At 42.3% G+C, this 6,181-nt stretch overlaps 1 protein-coding gene across 3 annotated transcripts in view; it reads right to left on the reverse strand.

Moving 5' to 3' along the window:
* Nucleotides 1-1,657: 1,657 nt before the first annotated feature.
* dhrs13b.2 (dehydrogenase/reductase (SDR family) member 13b.2) overlaps nt 1,658-6,181 on the reverse strand; it is a 20,635-nt gene continuing 16,111 nt past the window's right edge. For 2 of the 3 annotated variants that reach the window (XM_043718336.1, XM_043718334.1), the window contains exon 9: nt 1,658-2,845. The gene's annotated coding sequence lies outside the window, so the exon portion shown is untranslated. The remainder of the gene's footprint in view (nt 2,846-6,181) is intronic. The other variant, XM_043718335.1, reaches the window with a different exon arrangement.

The raw sequence follows: 6,181 nt of genomic DNA on the forward strand, positions 1-6,181 counted from the left end.
CCCTATCCATACTCATGATTTTATAAACTTCTATCAGGTCACTTTTCAACCTCGTATGCTCCAGTGGAAGAAGTGCCAGCTACCCAGCCTCTCTTTATAACTCTAACCTTCTATTCCTGGCAACATACGTGTTATAGCCTATGAAGTACTTTTGCAATTCTAGCCATGGTTGAAAGATGGTGGCAAAATGCAGCACCGCACTGAAGTGACAACAGCCACGTTTTGTTTGTGTTCTAGAATGGGACTTGAACCTGAACCTTTGAGGCACCAGTGCTAGACCAACTGAGCCACAGTTGACCTGAACAACATACATGTTGAAAATCGGTGTGGACATTATTGATTCCATCAGTCATCTTATTTTTTTTAAAAGAGTCAAACTACCGAGAATCAGCATTAACTACAACAGACTCAAAGGGTTGAATGGCATACCTGTGCCTCCATGTCTTATGGATTGTCATCAGATCCCATAGATCAATGGGTGATACTTCCTCTATTTGACACCCAAGGTATAACTCAGTTTCTACTTTAGAAGCTCGCCTCCTAGTGCACTAGCTTGGAAATTTTCCTCTTCCCACAGGAGCCCATCCCGTGAACCCTCCGAAAGAACACAGAACTTGCATTTATATAGTGCCTTTTACAAGTTCAGAATACCTCAAAACATTTTCCAATTATTCACTTGCTTTTGAAGCATGGTTGCCATTATGATTTAGGCAAAAGCAGCAGCCAATTTGCACAAAATAACATCCCATAAACATTACTGAGATGAGAGTAAAAAACTTTTTTAAAAAATTCTTGTGAATGTTTGAATTATGCCAAGTGAGGGCTAAATATTGACTAGCACATTCATACAAATAAAATGCCTAACGATATTGTTATTGGTTACAAGATCATATCAGGGTCTGTATTATAATTAGATGATTAAAAACCTGTCCCACTAGTTTCACCGAATATGAAAAACTAGTTTCTGATTTTCAATATGATTTACTTTCTCTGCCCAACCCAGGTATTTGTTGCCCAAAAGTTTCAGTAGGAAAGCAGAATGCCTTTGTCCATCTTCAATATTGTCATGGGATCTTTTACATCCACCTGAGATAGTAGCTGGGTCTTAATTCAACAGATGGCATCTCCAGCGGTGTAGCATTCCCTCAGTACCACATTGGAGCAACACTGAATAAGACTGGCAATAAGAACCTTTTTTTAAAAATGATATTGATTTACTTATTAAGAACTAAAAGACTGGAGACTTGATCATTCTAACTGTTATTTGCATTTATTTTTGTACCAATGTTAAATCTGACAGATCACAGAATTAGTGCATTTATTCCAGTGAAATAAGTACAGAATAAAAAGGGTGTACATTACCTACGACTAAGACAAACTCAGTAAAATCAAGTTTTCATTCAATTCATTACATTAGGAAATGTGTACAGCTCTCACTTATTACATAGATGCTCCATTTGCAAAGAACTGTGTGCCATAATGAGCAATATACACAGGTAAACAAACTGCTTTCATTGACAATGTAAACTTTTTACACCAGAAATAGGACAATTAAAAAGAGCAGAAAATGTTGCCACAACTGTTTTACAAAAATAAGAGAAAGCAACAAGTGCTTGTAAAGCTCACCCCCTGGTGATGTTCGACTGTATTTTAGCTGGATTCCCTATCTCCAGATCTGAGGCACATTTCAACGTAGGACTGTGAAACAGCTTAAGTGGGTGACCTGGGTTCAGGATCTTGGTGCAAAGTGGTCAGATCTGCAGAGGATATCAAACCGAACCGGGCAGACAATGGAGTTTTACCAGGCCAGTTCGGAAATGGCACTATGGGGTGGGCAAAATGTGCAAATAGCCAGAGCAGTTGGCCATGAGGAGTAATGCAGACTAGCACACACAGCAAGGAAAAAGGAGCAACATACCCAGGACCATGGAAGACCCTAAAATAGCTTAAGAAGAAAATGAATGAGAGCTAGGAGCCCTGGTCGATTCAAGACTCCCGCAACCAGCCAATAAAACCAATAGATTGCTGGAACTCAGTTGTCAAAACAAAGGAGGTGGCAATCAAATGTTGGGAGATAGAGGTGGTGGTTGTAAGTTTTCCCGGTATTTATTTCAGTTCTCAGGATGCGGTGACACTGGCAAGGCTGTATTTACTGCCTGTTGCTGATTGCCCTGAGTTGGTGATGGTATGCCTCTCTCCCTGAATCAGTGAAATCCTCCGGTGGTGACAATACTCTCACAGTGCTCTTTAGACTGGGAATCAGCTATGGAGCCAATGGTGGAGAGGGAGAAGATAAATTCACTGGGAATTGCTTTTTGCCAGCTCCGCTTGGGCATAGTGATGGAGAGGACTGGCATCAAGTCTTTGCACATGTTATTTGCAGAGTAATGCATTACAAGCACCCATCCCCTAACCCAACAACAGTAGTTTCAGGCTTTCGCTATTTATAGGAGCTCCCGAATGCCTATTTAATATCCACCACCTCCACACACAATATATCTGCCCTCCTCATCTCTCCTTCTTTGGAAAAAGAATGTGAACATAAAGAGATGAAAGGTTTTATTTTAAAAAAACAGGCTATAAAAAAATTGGGTTAATGCTAACATTCAAGACAATGTGGACAGACTGAGCAAAAGAAATGTCTTAACCATATCAGCAGGTAGGGACATATTATCTGAAAGGTTTTACCATCTCGATAAAGTCACCTTTCCATAATGCTCAACTTTCAGTTTCAAACTGTGAATACTCTCGCTGGTGACTATCGTCATAACCAGTCCTTGAAGACAAATAGCATCCTTCAGGGTCATGTTGTGGCTTGATGGACCAAGTTGGAATATCGCAGCTTCTGGGGGGAGTTCAATAAAACAATAAGTTGTTCCTATAGCCCACTTTCATCAGATAATGTAATTTCTCCTGACAGGAGAAAGGGGACAATTACACACACAGGTTTCTATTCACATTCAGTCAATAATATCTCTCAATGATAAGTCACTTGAATTCATGTGTCTCATTCTGTACAGCCTTGACTGCATTCTTTTGGAGTGAGTTTCCATCCTGGGTCAGGAGTGATGTGTGGGAGCCTGCAAACCTGACTTGTCAGGAAGTGGCCAGGATGGCCTGCTTATGGATTGCACGGAGTGGCCAGGTGTTAAAAGAATTCAGTCCTGCTGCCTCCAAAGGCAATGCAATGGAAGCCACAGGGGATGTCAGACATGGAGAAGAAACACTACCAATGATTAAAAATCTATTCACTCCATTTAAATTCCTTCAACAAGTTAATCTTTTATATAAAAAATGAGCATTTACATTCATAAACATGCATAAGCATTTGTAGTTGTGAATTAAAATATGAACTTCACAAGCATTTGTAGTTGTGAATTAAAATTTGAACTGACAGGCACTCTGCTGTGATAATTATAGCTTGTGGGAGGCAGTTATCCTTCTATAATGGTAGCCCTCAGCTTACATCAACAGAGTAAAACAGCAAGCACTGACTTCTTAAAAACTATAGACATATTTTAAATTTATAAGCCAAAGTTTTAAATGCCCCAGCACTTCCCACTACATCAAGATAGATCTAACAAGCTATGAATCCTAATTTTTACATGCATTCATGTCAACTTTTAATAATCTAAAAAGGCACTTGGTCTTTTCCAAGGGATACCCAGCAACCCTGACCCTTGACCATCCAAAAAGGGTGCAACCTTCTCAAAATAATTTTGAATTGTTTTTGGCCTTTTCCTAATAGTGTAAAATGCACACGTCATGTTGTGGACAACGCTCTAGTGAAGACTGAATCTGCTTGTGCACAACTCACATGCAGCAGCCTCTGTGAAGCCCAGTGGTGTAATCCACAACCTGCCCGCATACACCCTCATAATGAAAGTGGTGGATGCTAAGTTTGGGAGTGAGGCTTTGGCACCATTCTTTAATGCAGGTGACCCTCTTCATCGTTACAAAAAAAAAATCAGCATCTAGTCAGTGACCTGATAATGAATTATGGATGAGTCAGGGTTGTCTGGAAGCACTTGTCCTCATTTTCTGCAATGAGGTATGTTTGGTGTAGTACCGAAGAAATGGTAAGGGATGATATTTTCAGATAAAATGTTAAAACAATACTTCTCCAAAACATACAAACTGCGGGACTGGCTGCACAACTCTGGAACAAATCTGAAGAAAACTGAATGAAGGATTGTCAATTGAATGTGGTACATGACTTGTTTAATGAATGTCATTAATGGGAAATACTCTTCATGGAACAACAGCAGCAGGAAACTGAGTATAATTGAGGATTTGAATACAGGAGTAGGCAAGTCTTGCTGCAGAAAGTGAGGACTGCAGATGCTGCACAGAGTGGTGAAAAGTGTTGTGCTGGAAAAGCACAGCAGGTCAGGTTTCTGAAGGGCTTTTGCCCAAAACGTTGACTCTCCTGCTCCTTGGATGCTGCCTGAAGTCCTGTGCTTTTCCAGCGCCACATTTTGCGACTGCAGTTATACAAAGCGTCGGTGAGGCCACACCTTGAGCACTGTGTGCAGTTTTGGTCTCCGAGAATGGGGAAGGACATTCTTGCTATTGAGAGGGTCCAACAATTCCTGGGATGGCAGGTCTGACTGAATCAACTGGGCTTGTACTCACTGAAATTTAGAAGAATGAGGGGGATTCTCATAGAAACATTTAAAATCCTGTTGGGTAATCTAGATGTGGAAAACATATTCCCGATTTTGAGGAAGTCTAGAACTATTACGAGGGGGCATAGCTTTAAATTAAGAGGTGGTAGGTATAGGACAGATGTTAGGGGTAGATTCTTTACTCAGCGAGTCGTGAGTTCATGGAATGCCCTGCCAGTAGCAGTGGTGGACTCTCCCACTTTATGGGCATTTAAACGGGCATTGGATAGGCATATGGAGGATAGTGGGCTAGTGTAGGTTAGGTGGGCTTTGATCGGCGCAACATCGAGGGCCAAAGGGCCTGTACTGCGCTGTATTTTTCTATGTTCTATGTTCTAACTGGGGCCACTGTCTAAGAATAAGGGGTAAGCCAATCAGGACTGAGATAAGGAAGAATTTCTTCACTCAGAGAGTTGTGAACCCATGGAAGCCTGTACCACAGAAAGCTGTTGGGGCCAGTCATTAGATACATTCAAGAGGGAGTTGGATGTGGTGCTTGCAGCTAAAAGGATTAAGGGGTCTGGGGAGAAACCGGGAGTGGGATACTGAGATTGCATGATCAGCCCTGATCATATTGAATGGTGGTGTAGGCTCGAAGGGCCGAATGGCCTCTTCCTGCTCCTATTTTCTATGTTTGTATAAAATATACAAACAAAAATATACAAGTGGGATGGATACAAAACCAATCACCAACTATCTATCCAGTAGTTTGGAGTTATACTGCTGGCTCTCTGTTATATTTCTCATCAAGAGAAAGAGAGGTCTGGGATGGGGCTGGCAAATAAATTGACCTTAGAAGGAGTGAACGTTCTGCTGTCTCTCCATAATTTAAAACAAACACAATGGAAGATGAAGAGAACAATTTGGAATGGTCTGCTCAACAAACAACTGACCTAAACTTAGTTTAAACTTTAAACATAAACATGCTCAGATTAATAGAGAAAATACAGGTGCCTGGGTCAGGAATAGGTGAGTCTTCTGCCGGACTTGCGGAGCGTTTCAGAGAACACCTCTGGGACACCCGGACCAACCAACCCAACCACCCTGTGGCTCAACACTTCAACTCCCCCTCCCACTCCACCAAGGATATGCAGGTCTTTGGACTCCTCCATCGCCAGACCACAACAACACGACGGCTGGAGGAAGAGCGCCTCATCTTCCACCTAGGAACCCTCCAACCACAAGGGATGAACTCAGATTTCACCAGTTTCCTCATTTCCCCTCCCCCCACCTTGTCTCAGCCAAATCCATCGAATTCAGCACCGCCTTCCTAACCTGCAACCTTCTTCCTGACCTCTCCGCCCCCACCCCACTCTGACCTATCACCCTCACCTTGACCTATTTCCACCTATCGCATTTCCGACGCCCCTCCCCCAAGTCCCTCCTCCCTACCTTTTATCTTAGCCTGCTGGACAAACTTTCCCCATTCCTGAAGAAGGGCTTATGCCCGAAACGTCGATTCTCCTGTTCCCTGGATGCTGCCTGACCTGCTGCGCTTTTCCAGCAACACATTT

This window comes from Chiloscyllium plagiosum, chromosome 28 (assembly GCF_004010195.1).
Source record: "Chiloscyllium plagiosum isolate BGI_BamShark_2017 chromosome 28, ASM401019v2, whole genome shotgun sequence".
Lineage (NCBI taxonomy): Eukaryota > Metazoa > Chordata > Chondrichthyes > Orectolobiformes > Hemiscylliidae > Chiloscyllium > Chiloscyllium plagiosum.